The following is a 17,614-nucleotide window of genomic DNA, read 5'->3' as shown; positions in this document are numbered from 1 at the left end:
GGACTGAGACTGACATCATGGAAGCATAACAATGCTTACCAGATCCAGAGATTTCTGGACCCCATTTTGCTGACGAGTTGCGAGATTTCTGCGCACAATTCTGCCCGACCGGGGTTGAATTGCGTCGCATATTGGCAAAAAAGTTTAAACTGACCGACCTCTGCAAAATAGAGGCCAGTATGCTACAACTGGATTTGCGACCTACCAACAGTGAACGAGGACATAATGATAACGCTCAATATGAAGCAGCCATCCAAAGACTGTGTCAAGCCATCACCACTCAATTTCCAACCAAAATCAATATGTCCCACATTTACACCTGCAAACAGAAACCCGGTGAAGGGACTGATGATTTTGTACACCGCATCCTTGAGGAAGTCAGCAAGCACAGCGGTCATCAGAGACCAAGGGATTTGGGTAATGAATCAGGACCATGGGAGAGTATTGCATGCAATGCAATAATTAAAGGCCTCATGCCAGATGTCGCCACTGAAGTAAAGAACATTTACGTGGGATGGTGTGAGGGTCCTCGTTTGGCTGACGTTCGCCGATATGCTCGCCATGCTGAGAACCAAGTTGAGACGCGTAAGATATAGGACAAGTGTGAAAAGGAGCTGCATTTGGCATGTATGACCATGTATTACGCAGTTGGTGTAAACAGAGGACGAGGCCGAAGTCGAAAACGTGGACGTGTGGGAGAGGAGGTCGAAATGGGCCACGCCAGAGCTATGATCCGAATATTTGTTTTTACTGTGGCTGTGTCCACAGCTGAAAAGTGATGAAATTGGGCAAAAGGCTGACTGAGGGTGGGAGGCAGGTTCTGGACGTCACGCGGCAGCGGAGCCTCCACTAATGGGTGACGTTTTACTCTATGTCTGCATCAGGCCAGGTTGTGAAGGAGAAAATGACATCGCCCATTGCGTGTGTCACTCCAGATGGGCTGTCCTTCAAACACTCATTTTTGTTATCAGAGTTGTGTCCCATTAACCTGTGATCTCATGTGTAAATTAGGCATTATTTTAACTTCTACACCAGAGGGTGTTAACGTTATGTTACAGCCTGACAAAGTTTTCACAGCAGTGCAGTTTGATTCATCTGCACTTACATATGCTTATGAGTGGAAACTTCCCAGCTCTCCTTTTTCAAAACAACTAGTGGAAGAAGCAAAAGCGTTAGTTTCACCCCTTTCTGATTTCATGCAACCTGCTGATTTGCACTGCACATCACACATTTCTTTGGGGCCTGACAATGACTATGAGAAGAAGTGAAAAAATATGTGCGCCTACTTTATTGACTCCAGAGCACTTAGATTTTTTTAATGTTTGTGGTACTCGCCCTCACATTTCCTTGGCCAAACGTACACACTGGCAGTGACAAGGTGTGGGAGAGTTTGTTGCTACATGTCAGAAAGAAATGGAGTGGACTGTTTCACCTGCTGATCCAAATTTGATATGTTCATCAGGTTTTTGCAAATTATGATCTGACATTCACACATGCTTTTGATGATGTATGGTTGGGCATTCGCACCTTTTTTTACCCATTTTTCAGGAATTATGGGTGGACATTCACACCTTCTTGCAGCTGAACACCTCCTCTCCCGCATATGATCATGTGCGGTTTGATATTCGAAAATTTTCTTTCATGTTTTCTAGCAATTATTGATGGACATTCAGACCTTCTTGCAGCTGAACCCCTCTGCTCCCGCTTTTGATGGTGTATAGTCGGGCTTTCGAGCCTTTTCTTCCCCGGTTTTTACAAATTATGGTTGGACATTCAGACCTTCTTTTAGCTGAAAACCTCCGCTCCCTCTTTTGATCATACATTGTCGGGCATTCGCACCTTTTCTTACCCGCTATTTACAAAAAATGGTCGGCCATTCACACCTTCTTGTAGCCGAACACATTCGCTCCCGCTATTGATTGTGTACAGTCGGGTATTTTAACCAACTACGGTCGGACATTCACACCTTCTTATGGCGGAACACCTCCGCTCCCTCTTTTGATGATGTATGGTTGGGCATTCGCACCTTTTTTTTTACCCATTTTTGAGGAATTATGGGTGGACATTCACACCTTCTTGCAGCTGAACACCTCCTCTCCCACATATGATCATGTGCGGATTGATTTTCGAAAATTTTCTTTCATGTGTTCTAGCAATTAAAAATGGACATTTAGACCTTCTTGCAGCTGAACACCTCCGCTCCCGCTTTTGATCATACATTGTCAGGCATTCACACCTTGTCTTACCCGCTTTTTACAAAATTTAGTCGAACATTCACACCTTTTTGCAGCCGAACACAGTTTTTTGCAGCCGAATTTGGGCATTCAAACCTTTTCATACCCACTTTTTACCAACTATGGTCGGACATTCACACCGTCTTACAGCGGAACACCTCCGCTCCCTCTTTTGATGGTGTATGTTCGGGCATTCGAACCTTTTCTTACCCGCTTTTTACAAACTATGCTCGGACATTCAAACCTTCTTGTAGCCGAACACATCCACTCCTGCTTTTGATGATGTATGGTTGGGCATTCGAACCTACTTGTTGCCCGCTTTTCATTAATTATGGGTGGACATTCACACCTTGTCGCAGCCAAACACCTCCGCTCCCTGTTTTGATCATGTATGGTTGGACATTCGCATCCTTTCTCACCCGCTTTTTGCAAACTATGGTCGGCCATTCACAGCTTCCTCTCCACCATACTTGTATGGTGGGATATTCACACCCACTTGCATCCGAAGACCTCCGCCCCCACTTTTGTGGATATTTAGCCGATCATTCGCACCTTACCCGCTTTTGGCAAACTATGGCCTTCTTGCAGCCAAAAACCTCTGATCTCGCTTTTGATGATGTAAGGTTGGGCATTCAGACCTTGCTTCACCTGCTTTTCACCAAATATAGTCGGACATTCACACCTTCTTGCAGCCGAATACTTCCGCTCCACCTTTTAGTTTTCTATGGGGCATTCACACCTTTTTTTACACCGCATTTTATAAAAACACCACAGGAACACCGTATTGAGGCTTTGTTCTGACTGCTCATTCGGTGTCGCGTTTCTTTCAAGCAATTCTCCTGGTTAGCCTGCACTCGGCTCGCTCCCAGAGCCGTGTTAAAGTCTGCTTCGCATTCACTCTCTTTTCTCAGCAGATTAAAAGAAACTTCCATCCTGCACCGCTGTTTGCTTTTTCACAAGAGCAGAGGAGAGCGCACCGTTCCCAGCGGCACTGCAGTACCGGGTCGATGCTTGCAGTGAACGGAGCAAGCTCCTTTTTCAACTCCTATTGATAAAAATCCATTTAATATGTAGTCCTCGCATAGACATATCAAATATTAAACTGATAAGTACAGATACTACACTTGATCTTAGCCAAAAGGCCGAGAAGCGATATCTGTCCACTGGTTCACGTCCGAGGGCCCTTCCTGGCACAATGCGCACTTGTAGCGGTGTTCTTTTTATGGCCATAGTGTCACTTTGCACCTCCGCCCACCCGCTGCACTGAGCACTCTTCAACCCTTTTAAATGGTATAACTTTACACTACTGCACGCTCCAGCGAGCACCATTCAAGCAACATCGGCACAGTCGCAACAAGTAAGGCGACTCTACTCAGAGAAGTCACTCTGCACAGTAACAAGATTTCTTTTGCACAGACAGAAAGGGCTTCACCCGCAAAGGTAAAGCCTGCCAAAAATAGAAACAATTCATTAGTGCTGCTCTCCACGGAAGTCTTTAGTAAAAGGCAAAAGACTTGTACATTATGAAGAGAAACCAGTGTACGATTATCCATCACTGCGGGAGCAGGGCATCAGGCTAGTTGGCATAGCCACCTTCCCCATGGTGAGCTTTGCTTGGTTGAGACGCTTGCTCCCCCCCCTTGCTCCTCGGCTGACCAAGTAGGAACAATCGGGCCCTATTCGATGGCTGCCTTGTCTTTTACTCTGTGCAAAAGACAAGGCAGCCACAAACAACACGGGAACACCGTATTGAGGCTTTGTTATGACTGCTCATTCGGTGTCGCGTTTCTTTCAAGCAATTCTCCCGGTTAGCCCGCACTCGGCTCGCTCCCAGAGCCGTGTTAAAGTCTCCTTCGCATTCACTCTCTTTTCTCAGCAGATTAAAAGAAAGTTTCATCTTAGGCTCCCTGAATCTTCCATCCTGAACCGCTGTTTGCTCTTTCACAAGAGCAGAGGAGAGCGCACCATTCCCAGCGGCACTGCAGTACCGGGTCAATGCTTGGAGTGAACGGAGCAAGCTCCTTTTTCAACTCCTATTGATAAAAATCCATTTAATATGTAGTCCTCGCAAAGAGGACATATCAGACATTAAACTGATAAGAACAGATACTACACTTGATCTTAGCCAAAAGGCCGAGAAGCGATAACTGTCCACTGGTTCACGTCCGAGGGCCCTTCCTGGCACAATGCGCACTTGTAGCGGTGTTCTTTTTATGGCCATAGTGTCACTTTGCACCTCCGCCCACCCGCTGCACTGAGCACTCTTCAGCCCTTTTAAATGGTATAACTTTACACTACCACACGCTCCAGCGAGCACCATTCAAGCAACAACTTTGCACTCCAGCTTCGAACATCGGCACAGTCGCAACAAGTAAGGCGACTCTACTCAGAGAAGTCACTCTGCACAGTAACAACATTTCTTTTGCACAGACAGAAAGGGCTTCATCCGCAAACGTAAAGCCTGCCAAAAATAGAAACAACTCATTAGTGCTGCTCAACGTTGTACTTTGCAGTAAAAGAAAGAGCAAATCTAAAGTTTCAGGAATCCGAGAATAAGCTTACTTTCATGAGTTCTTCACGATTTCGGATTTTGCTATAAAATGAATTCCTTCACTCAAACTAAATTAAAACTGCTAAACCGCTAATCTGTTACATACAAGGCAGATGTCAAATTCACCGAAATAGGATCTAAGGGTATTTGGCCAATCGAGCTGTAGCAGCTTCGGTAAAAGAGTATAAGTTGAAGAGTTTGTGAATAAAGGTGTGCGCACACATAGTGAGTTGTAGGAAAATAGGCAGGGAGCAATGCCGGCTGGGGTATATGTTCTTGTATGTTGTCTGACTGTTTGATTTGAATGTGTTGTGTAAGTGTCCTGTTGAATGTTACATGTTTGGGCTTTGACACGCTTCACTGTGGTTGTTAACTGTGTGGTGTGTCCTGAAATGTTATATGTTTGGGCTGTGTGACATGCTTAATGCTTTTCTTTTTTTTTTTTTTCTTTTCCCCTTGTCCTGTTCAGCATTATGGCAGCAGAATTGTAGTCTGAATACCTTTGATGCCAAACAGATTTGCTTTGCCAAGGGAAGTTTTATAAATGTAAAGCTCCCCTTGATGCCCATTTATTTATTTTTGTTTACAATATATAACATGTAATAGAACTGAACCGGACCGGGGGACAAGGAAAGAAGAAGAGGAAAGAAGAGGAAACAGAACAAAAATAGAAACAAAAACCAGACAACCAGCTGCTACACCTGTAAAAAACAAAACAGACAACAATCCATGGCCTCTGAGGGGAATCCAGCCTTAGCGCCACCAGGAGCACCTGAAAGCAGACAAGCAGAGAAAAAACAAACACACAAACAAACAAAAACAAGCACAAGAAGCGGCAATCGCACACAACACAACTGTGGATATAGATGACCTGAAACCACAGGATAACACATCAACTGCTTAGCGAGCATGCTACTGGGCTAATGAATGTGTGTGTGTGTGTGTGTGAGAACATGCAACACCCATGTCACAGGACCTACATGGTAACCGTGGTTAGTTATGAGTGTATAAGTGTACAGGGCCACAATCCACAGCCCCCCCCAAGCAATCAGAAGCAGGCAGAGAGGGCCACAAGACCCAGGCCACCAGCAGCCCCCACGGAGCACAGAACCCAGGAAGCCCACCGCAGGGACAACCAGGCATCCACCCAGAAGACTGCAGAGGAAGCCCCCGGACAGAGCCCCCATAAGCATAGGGCAGAGGCCCTCAGAGAGCCAGGGGCAACAGCCCACCGACCCCGCCAGGTCCCAGCCGCCCAGACATGGGCCGTGCACTGGACCCGGGCCCCGGGAGCCCGAGCGCCCCCAAACCCCCCGGCAGAGGCCCCACCCAATACCCAGGAGGGCCAAGTGCCCCAGACAGCCACGCAGTGGGTCAGCGCCTGCCCCAGCGCCCCTGGCCAAGTGCCCTGGGAGTCAAGACGTGCCCACAGGTGGGTGAAGTCGCGAGCAGCGGGGAGAGGCAACGCCGCCCCCCCATCGGGAGAAGCACAGGCAGGCCAGGCGACAGCAAGTCCCAGATCCAGGCCCAATCATTACCACACACACTTTCACGTCCCATACATCCACACATCCTCCCTCCCTCGACTCCGCTAAGGTGTAGTGCAGCGGGCACACCAGGGGGCCAGCAGCCCCCCAGCCACCACAGACCCCGAACCAGCAGAACAATTAATTAATCCTCTTGGCCCCTCCCGCCCCGAGCAGCAACCAGGAAGCAGGGGTGTGGGAAGAAGACCCCTCCCCTCACCCTTCTGGCTCTTCAATATTTTCTAATAGTGAGCGATTAAAATTGAGGGGCAGCCCAACTTGTAGGACTGGGAGCGCGGCCCTCTGGGCAGCCTACATACCCAAAGAGCCCCGCCCACCAGATGCCACTCAGTGTAACCACCCCCCAAGACCTAATGTGTGTGTGTGAGTGTGTGTTTGATAAGTAGTAATGTCTAAGGTGTAATTAAAACAGGGGCGGGGAACTGCAGAGTGCAACCAAAGGGGACCACCTACGTGGCCCCATCCACTACACCCCACCGAACACACACGCCCCCAAAACCCTTCATGTGTGAGTGTGTGCTGTGTACAGGAGCCAGAAGGGAGAGGGGTATGGGGATATACACCGGGGGGAGCTACTCTCCCCCGGAGAAGGCAGCCAGGGACTGGCTGCAATAGGCATCCCCGCTACCTGGGAGCCAACCCAGGGCAGGTGGGGCTGATGTCCACCAGGCTCGGGGCCTGCAGCGACCATATTGCGGGAGCTACTGTACCCCCAGAAGGTACCCATCCCGCCCCACGCCACCCCGGAGGACCTCTACAAACAACAAACAAACAACAACAAAAAACAAACAAACAAACCTCCCGGTCACACCAGTCGCAGCAGCCCGGGCCTGAGACCCACCATCACACAGGCCGCCACCCCCCCCCAAAAGGGGAAAAGCACCGCCCCCCCCCACCGCACGCCCCAACACCCTGAAAAAAAAACAACCATCTGCGGGCACCTTGGAGGTCCCAGAGCAACAAGCCCGGCACCAGGACCTGCACCAACCCACCCATACTGTGGCGCGTCCAGGACAACCCAGCCCCTCCAGGCACAGGCAGGGCCCCCCCCCGGGCGCAAGGCAGCGCCCAGCCACCAGGGCCCAGGCCCAGCACCACCACCCATGCCGGAGCGGCCCAGCCACCCGGCATAGAGCCAGCAGCCACCACCCCAAGGCCTCTAAGTGACCCCGCCCCACACCGCAAGACAGTCCCACCCGCAAGCCCCCAAAACTGCCCTCCAAGCCCGACACACAGTCCCCCCCAGCAATGACCAACCCGGTCCCCACGACCCGCGAGACCACCAGACGCCCGAAGCCACACAGCCCCCCCCAGCACACACCCAACCGCCCAGAGCGACGGGACAGCAACCCACCACCACCACTATGTGATAAAGCTAATCAGAGGGGACCAGAGAGAATGAAATTCAGCCAGTTGATGTTTTGAGGAGGCAGACATTGTTTCCATGCTAATATAATCTAAAAGAAAATTTCTAAACTGGTTAATACACAGATTGTTCTTCGCTTTCCAGTTCATGAGAATAGTTTTCTTTGCGATACATAACACTGTGAGAACCATGTGTGCTGAGTTAATTTCCATGTTGATGTTGTCTAAGTCACCCAGTATGCACAGTGTGGGGCATGCAGGGATGCTACACTTTAGCCATGTTGATAGGTCCTCACAGACTTCAAGCCAGAACTTCTGGACAGGCGCACAGAACCACAAAGCGTGTGCATAATCATCAGGTGTGTTATCTGTGCAATGTGAGCAGATGTCTGAGTGTGTCAGACCCATCCTGAACATCCTTTGTCCTGTATAGTGTGTTCTATGAAGGATTTTGTATTGTATGAGCTGTAAATTAGAATTCTGAGTCATTCTGAAGGTGTTCAAACATATTTGTGGCCAGAAGCTATGACTAGAACTGATGGATAAATCTGCCTCCCATTTTGAGGATGGAAGAGACATTGTGTCATCTATTTTAGACAATAATTCATATATTTTTGATAGTAGTTTTGGGGTGCAGATGCTTAGAAATTCTGCTACCCTAATCGGGAGTTGTAAGTCTGGTTGGTGGAGGATATATTTCTTTGTTATTATAGACTTAAGTTGTTGATATTCTAGGAATTTATTGCTGCCTATCTCGTGTTGTGATATGAGCTCATCAAATGAAATAAAATGTCCATTTTGGATTATATGTTCCAGATGCTTGATTCCTTTGATCTTCCACAGAGTAAAGTTTAGCATTTTTTTGTTTTGCAGTATGTCAGGATTGTTCCAGATGGGTGTAAGCTTACATGGGACAATTGAAGACTTTGTTATTTTAAGAAATTCCCACCAGGCTGTCAGAGAGGTGCTGATGTTAATGCTTTTGAAACATTTGTGATGTTTTACGTTTTGACTAATAAGTGGCAGGTCAGAGATTTCCAGATTATAACACAATGCTTGTTCTACATTTATCCATGGTTCATCTATTGGGCTAGGTTTAAACCATTTTGATATATACTGTAACCTATTGGCTAAGGAATAGTGCTGAAAATTAGGTAAATCTAATCCACCACTGTCCTTGGTCTTCTGTAGGGTTTTTAAACTAATACGTGGTGGTTTGTTTTTCCACAGAAATGTGGAGATGCAAGAATCTAGTGACTTAAACCAAGTAGCAGATGGTTTTATGGGGATCATTGAGAACAAATAATTAACTTTTGGTAGTATCATCATTTTAATGGTTGTAACTCTCCCCATAAGTGATATAGGTAAGGACTTCCAACGAGAGAGATCGTCCTCTACTGTCTTTAATAATTGCACATAATTTAGCTTTGTTAGCTCTGAGAGCCTGGAGGAAATGTTTATGCCTAAATATCTGATATTTCCTGACTGTAAAGTGATTGCAGGTATATTCTGGACTCTGCAGTTAATGGGCAGAACTGTGGTCTTAGACCAATTGATAGAGTAGTCAGAAAGTGCTGAGAATTTATTTATGAGTGTGATCGTGTGAGTGAGAGACATCTGTGAGTTCTGAAGGAAAAGTAAAACATCATCAGCATAAAGACTTATTTTATGCTCAATATTTTGGGGTTGGATGCCTTTAATATTTCTATCTTGTCTGATAGCAGCTGCTAAAGGTTCGATGAAAATAGCAAAAAGTGAGGGAGAAAGTGGGCAACCCTGTCTTGTACCTCTCTGCAGACTGAAGTTTGGAGAGGTTTGATCATTTGTCCTAACACACGCATTTGGGGAGCTATATAATATCCTTATCCAGTTGATGAAGTGTGACCCAAACCCAAATTTGTTTAATGCTGCGAATAAAAATTTCCAGTTCACTCGATCAAATGCTTTTTCTGCATCTAGAGAGACTATTGTGGTTTCCAGGTTGTTGATGTTAGAATAGTCTATGAGATTAATTAGCCTGCGAGTGTTAGTGGATGAGTGTCTACCCTTTATAAAACCTGTCTGGTCAGGATGTATTATAAGTGGAGTTATTTTTTCTATTCTTTTGGCGAGGGCTTTACAAATTATTTTGAGGTCTGCATTTATTAGAGATATTGGGCGGTAGCTGGATGGAAGTATGGGGTCTTTTCCTGGTTTCTGTAGCAAGATAATGTTAGCAGAGTTCATGTGTGGGGATAATCTGCCATTCTGCTTAACTTGTAATACCATTTTGTGAAATGCAGGTGCCAAAACAGTCCAAAATTCTTTGTAGAACTCTGCTGGAAAACCATCTGGTCCCGGGGCTTTGTTACTAGGTATATGTTGAAGGGCTTCATGGAGTTCTCCTATTGAAAGAGGTGAATCCAGAGCCATTGCCTGTTCGGTTTGTAATTTTGGAAGGTTGATATTACTAAGAAACTGATCTATGTTACTGTCTGATGGATCATTTTGTGATGAATATAAGGTTTTATAGAAGTCCCTAAAAGCATTGTTGATTACATCGGGGTCATGGGTGACATTTCCTTTTGAGTCTTTAACAGAAGTGATTGTTGTTTTCTCTTTGTTTCTCTTTAGTTGGTTAGCTAGGAACCTTCCAGATGTATTGCCGTGCTCAAAGTTCTCCAAGCGAAGTCTTTGTATGAGAAACTGTGTTTGTTTATCAATAATTTTGTTTAATTCAAGTTTAAGCTTTTCTTAATTCATTCAGTGTGTGTTCCTCTTTGGATGTACTGTAGACAATTTCTAATGATTTAATCCTGAGTTCTAAATCTGATTTCCTTGAACTTTCCCTCTTTTTCTTATTTGATGAAAAAGAGATTATTTTGCCTCTCATAACTGCTTTTCCGGCTTCCCAAAGAGTACAAGCTGACATTCCTGGCAGGTCATTATTTTCTAAATATACAGACCATTCCCTTTTGAAATAATTAATAAAATCAGGGTCTTTTAGTAATGATGTATTAAATCTCCAATTCCTAGCTGGTGGTGTAACTCTGTTATTCTTCAGTGTGATAGAAACTGGAGCGTGATCACTGATAGTGATGGGGTGGATTTTGGTGTCTGAAATATCCCTCATCAAGGAACTGCTAACTAAGAAATAATCTATTCTTGAGTATGAGTGGTGTACCGGTGAGAAGAAAGTGTATTCTCTAAGAGTGGGGTGGTGGGAGCGCCAAGCATCACAAAGACCAAAATCTTTCATATACTGTTTAACAATATTCGTGGACTGCCAGTTCCGCTGACTTCCTGAAGTACTGAGTCTGTCTACTCCTGAGTCTAATACCATGTTAAAGTCCCCTCCTATGATGAGTGTGTTATCTGAGTGATCAGAGAGTGAAGTGAAAAAGGAGTGAAAAAATGAGGGGTCATCCACATTTGGACCATATATATTTGCAATGCATAAATTCATACTTTGAACAGATAAATTAACTATTAGAAATCTACCTTCTGGATCTATAACTGTGTTGTTTACGGTGAAATTTACTCTTCTATTTATCAGAATGGCTACACCTCTTTGTCTGGAGTTGTAACAGGCTGAGTACACATGAGGAAACTGTGCTGTGGTGAGAACATCAGCTACAGTCTTTGATAAATGAATCTCCTGTAATAAAACAATGTCCGCCTGTAAATCCTTCAATTTATTGGAGATTTTTAATCTCTTCTCCCTGGACCCAGCTCCATGCACATTCCATGAGATAAACCTCAGTGTGGACATGCTCAGACTAACGCAGTGAGTGCTGGATGCTTGCTAAAAGCATCCCGTGCGTGTGTGTGCATATATGCTTCCGTGAACATGCCATTGTTGGTGTTTCAGTTGTCAGTATGAGCTTGCTACAATATGTACTTGCGCTGTCGATGCTGTGTGGAACTTGATTATGTGCTCTGCTCAAAACTCTATGTGCGCCGTGCTTGTTAACATTACTTATTAAGGTGGAAACGCAGCGGGTTGGGGAAGAAAGACAGAATAGAAAAACAGTGCAAAAGAGTGGAAGTGTGAGATAGAAAAAACAAAAACGAAAACAAAAAAACATACCCAAATAAACAAATATGAACTGCATACATCCTATGCTGGTGAGACGGCAGTGAGCTATATATTTTGCCTTGATAGATAACTGTGAATTGGATAGATTATTTCAGAGTTACTTATGTACCATCTATGGTGATATGATTTATACAAGTTAACGAATACAGATCACCTGGAGTTTAGAAGAGCCAAGGAGTGGTTTCCTGGTCGCGGTACAGCTGCCCGTTGATGAATAACTTATCCACCGCGATGACAGCTCGGGAGCCTCCTTCCATGAACTTTCTCCGGATGGGGAACAGAACCCTGCGTCTTTCCAGGATTTCTTTGGGAAACTGGTCGTTGACGCTGAAGTCCGTTCCTCTCAGCTCCCTGCCGCGGCCCCTCACCTGGACCTTCTGTTGGAAATGCTCGAACTTGGCCACAATCGGTCTCGGTCGGCGGGCATCAGGTCTCTTCCCTCCCAGGCGGTGGACTCGGTGAAAAGTAATGTTTTTCATTACATCTCCTGGAAGTTTCAGCTGATTTTGAATGAAGTTTTTTACTGCGAGTTCAGGATCCTCGTCTGCCTGCTCCGGGATTCCAGAAAACACCAGATTGTCCCTCATACTACGAGCCTGGAGATCAATAATTGATTCTTTCATCCTCTTGTTCTCGTCAGAGATCCGGCTCATTCCCTCGGTGAGTGTTTTCACCGATCCTCTGAGGGCTGCGTTTTCTGCAGCCAGCGTCTGCACCTGTTGCTGGCTGAACTCCAATGACTCCCGTAATGCCTGGAACTCTCTGTGTAGAATTTCTAACAGAGACATACGGGCGTCGAAGCTGGATAATTTGTTATCGATCGATGTTAAAATGTCCGTCGAATCATTACCAGCTGGAGAAGTCGCTCCGGGTGACTCTTCATTGCGACTTCTCTTTGAAGTTGAAGCCTTGCTGCTAGCAGATGGGGTTTGGTTGGTTTTCCCCATGACGATCCTGTCAAAACACTCGTCGATGAAATCCGTGAGGCTCTCCAGGCTTTCTTCACTGTACTCCAGTGTTTTGTTTTTGTTTCACCCGATAATATATTTATTTAAACAGTAGTTATTGGCGTAATTATAATCTTACTATATTGTTTGCTGTATTTGAGGCGCGCCTTGTTTGAATCTGCCGATAGTCTCACACAATCTCGCGACACTACAGCATCACCTTAATGCTTAATGCTTTTCAGTAGCAACCCACTTATTCATATATAGCAACTGACAACATAAGAAGTCCGGACATACTTTGATAGTAGTTGTAGAAGTATCCTTATTGATAATAGATAAACTAATTCATAGTGATAGAACAGTGGATGAACAGGTGCCTGCACATGTCTCATGAAAATAAAATGGGTGTATGATTGCTGACGGCAGAGCAATATTGCCAAACTTATGAGTTCTTGTGGCAAACTTGATTCAGTGTCTTGACGTGTATATGCTGTTTCGCTGACTTGTCACAAGAAACAAAGTGTGTTTGATAAGATCCGACCATTTTATTATGGGAGGATCAGTATGTATGGATTCTGATGTGACTGATAAACCCATTCGTATCTTAAGCATAATCTAATACGTGAGACAACGCCCTGGCACACAATCAAAAAAAAAAAGAGAGAGAGCGGTTTTGTGTCCCCACAGTCCATAATGTAGAAAAGAGAGAAAAAAGCCTTTCTGATTTAGTGTGTGTGCTCACAGTGCAGAGTGTAGAGAAAAGAGAGAAAAGAAAGCCGTTTTGGTGTCACGGGTGTTGTGACTTACACACACACATTTCTGAATTGAGAAAGGAAATTATTTTAGAGAAAGCACTAGAGTTTAGATCCCACATTTGTTGATAGGCATTCATTTAATTTTTCTTTTAATCAGTTTTAAAGTGAATACTAACTGAAAAATGAAAAAGGTGAAGAGTTTAGAAGCTTGGTTCAAGATCAAAACTTGGTTTATGATCAGCTGAGTCTCTAAACAGAACAGCAAAGGGCTTCATCGAACATTTAAAAAAGATTCAGATTGTTAGAATATCCAGAATTTATAGGAATGGTGGTGATTACTCTTATTTTCTAGAATGGAAATAACTGCACCATGTCTGTTTTATGAATTTAAGGGGCTAAAAAGTTTTGTTCTCGTTTTTCTATGATTAACCGAATGTATGTGAGAGTCCAAACAGACAGAAGGGTTACGGCCGAGCGCTGGACCTTCCAAAAAAGATGAGACAGGTTGGACCTGTGCCATACTAGTTAAGACCTGCCTGTGGATAACAGGTTCTTTAAACTCTCACACACACAAACTCACACACGTTCGCACACATACACCCATACACACACATTCTTGAACTTGCTGCAAGATTAAACATTTGCATTAACTGACTCCAGCAACTCTGAGTCTCATTGAGAGACTTTTCTCAACAATTGGGTCCTCAAACCAGATCTCAACGTTATTTCCGCTTTCCAGGGTCGGAGCTGAAACCGTGCACGGGGGAGTCCAGTACTCCTAATGAAAGACCCTCTGCTGAATTGCGGTAATTAGGGGCCAGTGTCCACTGAAAGGGGGAAAAAGGGACGAGATCGTACTTTTGAATCAATGGCCAGAAGCCATTGGCAGTGCAGGCATCAACAATAATGGTGTTATTTCACCCATTAACACTTAAGGTACCTCATGCAGTGGCTGTGATATGGTTACTTAACAAAATATCTTTACCAGACATCTCTCCTACATAACAGTTCTTCTTTCACAGCCACACCTTGTTGTCGAGAGATGTGCTACACTTAATCCATCCACACTGCTACCTACCCCACAGATGGAAAGCCTCATGATTGCATGTCAGAAATAACCATCAGTGTTTTACCCAGGCCAGACTTAACTGATATACGTTATGAAAATGCAGAAATAACTATATTTATTCAACAGGTCAAGCAAAAAACCCTGATGGCACAAATGCTACAGGATTTGCAGTAGTAACAGAAACTGAAGTTTTCTTAAAACAACCACTACCAAAAAATTACTCTGTTCAAGCAGTCGAATTGGTAGCTTTAACTGAAGCTTGTAAATTAAATAACAAAAAGGTTGTTAACGTTTACACTGACAGTCAGTATGCCTTCTCAACTGTACATGTGTTAACACAGCATTGGAAAAACAGGTATGTTGACATCCACAGCTAAATGTATAAACTACAAATATTTTAGCATTATTAGATGTTATTCAATTGCCATCTACAATAGACTCGTATGAATGACCGGAAGGAAAACCATACTGCCAAATAATTTGTTTAAATATGCTGCAGTATTGAGCCACGGACCATGTCATGTCTCAACAGGAGGGATGGAAGCAATAATGAACAAGGTTTTTACAGCATATGGTTTTACTAATTATTGAATTTTTTTTTTTAGAATAAATAAATGAATAAAGTTTTGTCTAGCAGGTCAAATATGTGCAAAATACATTCCACAGGGCAATCTAAGACCAAAACGAAGATAATTCCCTAAGCCAGTGTATCTTTTTCAACATATTTGTTTGGATTTCATTATTGTGTAGATTTCATTGAACTAAATTAATGTTAAGGGAAACGATTCTGCTCAGTGACAACAGAGGTTTTTACCAAATGGTCTGAAATATTTCCATGTGCACAAGCAGATGCACTCTCAGTAGCAAAATCACGCGTAAAATAACTCATTTCTAGATTTGAAATACCTGAAAAGATCTTCAGTGATAATTTGACACACTTTGTAAACTATGTCATCTCACTGATGGCAAAGAACTTAAAATAGATCTTAGAAACCACTGTGATATAGAAGGTTTCGCTAACACATTGGAATTGTTTTACTATTTACATATGCATGTGCAGTGAAGAATTGCTTGCTGCTGATAAATGCAAAGAAGAACAGCTTACACATAGATGCTCACATATAGGCTGCTGAATGCAATGAAGACCTGCTTATCCAGTAAAGTTCAATGTCAATGTGTAATATTCAATTAGGATTTGCAAAACAGTGAAGTTAAACAATGAATGGGTCCATAGTCGGTATGAGAAGACTACAGGAATATTTACCTGGGTGTACGTTCAAACAGAGATGAGAAAATTGCGATAAATTATTGTTTGTTTGTTTGTTAGTATGTATATGAATGTTATGTGTATAAACTGTGTTGAGTTGTAGTTACTCAGTAGTGTCTCAGTGAAACAACCGACGGGGGAAGCCTTGCGGTGACAACAAAAGCAGTGTTTTACTGATCAGTCAAGTTGCTCCAGTGTACTCCATACAAACTGGTTGGCTACTGAAGGGATAGAAAATGGGGAATACTTGTTTTAAAGCAAAAAAGGAATTAGATGGGAAAAATACATGTTTTAACGGGACCCAGACAATATTATATAGATATCGCCACTGAAGTAAAGAACATTTACGTGGGATGGTGTGAGGGTCCTCGTTTGGCTGACGTTCGCCGATATGCTCGCCATGCTCAGAACCAAGTTGAGACGCGTAAGACAACCAAAAGGGACAAGTGTGAAAAGGAGCTGCATTTGGCAACCATGACCATGTATTACGCAGTGGGTGTAAACAGAGGACGAGGCCGAAGTCGAAGACGTGGACGTGTGGGAGAGGAGGTCGAAATGGGCCACGCCAGAGCTCTGATCCGAATATTTGTTTTTACTGTGGCCAGACTGGACACTGGAAGAAGGACTGTCCACAGCTAAAAAGTGATGAAATTGGGCAAAAGGCTGACTGAGGGTGGGAGGCAGGTTCTGGACGTCACGCGGCAGCGGAGCCTCCACTAATGGGTGATAGCACAAACACACTCACACATTTTTCCTGCTCTGTGTAGTGAAGCAACGCTTGCCGACTGTGATTCACGTAGTAAAGTTTTGCATGCTATTTCAGTCCTAGAGCAAAGATATTTCTCTCAGAATATAGGAACTTATGTTCATCAGTAGTGACGTCAGGGGAGTTTGATTGTCCTCCAAAGTTAAGTGGAAACCACGTTTACTGTATGTCTGCATCAGGCCAGGTTGTGAAGGAGAAAATGACAATGCCCATTGCGTGTTGTCACTCCCGATGAGCTCTCCTTCAAACACTCATTTTTGTTATCAGAGTTGTGTCCCATTAACCTGATGGGCTGTGATCTCATGTGTAAATTAGGCATTATTTTAACTTCTACACCAGAGGGTGTTAAGGTTATGTTACAGCCTGACAAAGTTTTCACAGCAGTGCAGTTTGATTCATCGGCACTTACATATGCTTATGAGTGGAAACTTCCCAGCTCTCCTTTTTCACAACAACTAGTGGAAGAAGCAAAAGCGTTAGTTTCACCCCTTTCTGATTTCATGCAACCTACTGATTTGCACTGCACATCACACATTTCTTTGGGGCCTGACAATGACTATGAGAAGAAGTGAAAAAATATGTGCGCCTACTTTATTGGCTGTGTCGCTCACTCCAGAGCACTTCGATTTTTTTAATGTTTGTGGTACTCGCCCTCACATTTCCTTGGCCAAACGTACACACTGGCAGTGACAAGGTGTGGGAGAGTTTGTTGCTACATGTCAGAAAGAAATGGAGTGGACTGTTTCACCTGCTGATCCAAATTTGATGTTTTCTGAACGATTGTCAGCATACAAAAAAACATTTTTGAGTACAATGCATTGTCAAAGAACTGTGGACTTAATTCCTACCACAGAATCACATTTTGAAGCATGTTTTTTATCTGAAACAGATTTGTCTTCGATACCCATGTTGGCTGAAGTGCCCAATGATCTTTGGGCTAAGAGCAAATATGATGTGGGGTTGATAAAAGGCTGTGAACCAGTAATTGTCACCCCTAAATCAGACTTTTGTCCATGTAAAAAACAATACCCTTTT

At 44.1% G+C, this 17,614-nt stretch overlaps 3 non-coding genes across 3 annotated transcripts; all 3 read right to left on the bottom strand.

The window, feature by feature from the left end:
- Positions 1 to 3,200: 3,200 nt before the first annotated feature.
- On the bottom strand, positions 3,201 to 3,388 carry LOC140320547 (U2 spliceosomal RNA). The gene has a single exon (XR_011918383.1). It is a non-coding gene; the product is annotated as a U2 spliceosomal RNA (small nuclear RNA).
- Positions 3,389 to 3,663: 275 nt separating this feature from the next.
- LOC140266073 (U5 spliceosomal RNA) lies at positions 3,664 to 3,777 on the bottom strand. The gene has a single exon (XR_011906742.1). It is a non-coding gene; the product is annotated as a U5 spliceosomal RNA (small nuclear RNA).
- Positions 3,778 to 4,188: 411 nt separating this feature from the next.
- LOC140320377 (U2 spliceosomal RNA) lies at positions 4,189 to 4,379 on the bottom strand. Its single transcript, XR_011918232.1, has one exon. It is a non-coding gene; the product is annotated as a U2 spliceosomal RNA (small nuclear RNA).
- Between the last annotated feature and the right edge of the window lie 13,235 nt (positions 4,380 to 17,614).

The sequence above is a fragment of the Leuresthes tenuis genome, unplaced genomic scaffold, assembly GCF_036924035.1.
Source record: "Leuresthes tenuis unplaced genomic scaffold, fLeuTen1.0.hap1 SCAF_12, whole genome shotgun sequence".
NCBI classification, from domain to species: Eukaryota; Metazoa; Chordata; class Actinopteri; order Atheriniformes; family Atherinopsidae; genus Leuresthes; species Leuresthes tenuis.
This window is presented reverse-complemented; position numbering and strand designations above follow the sequence as displayed.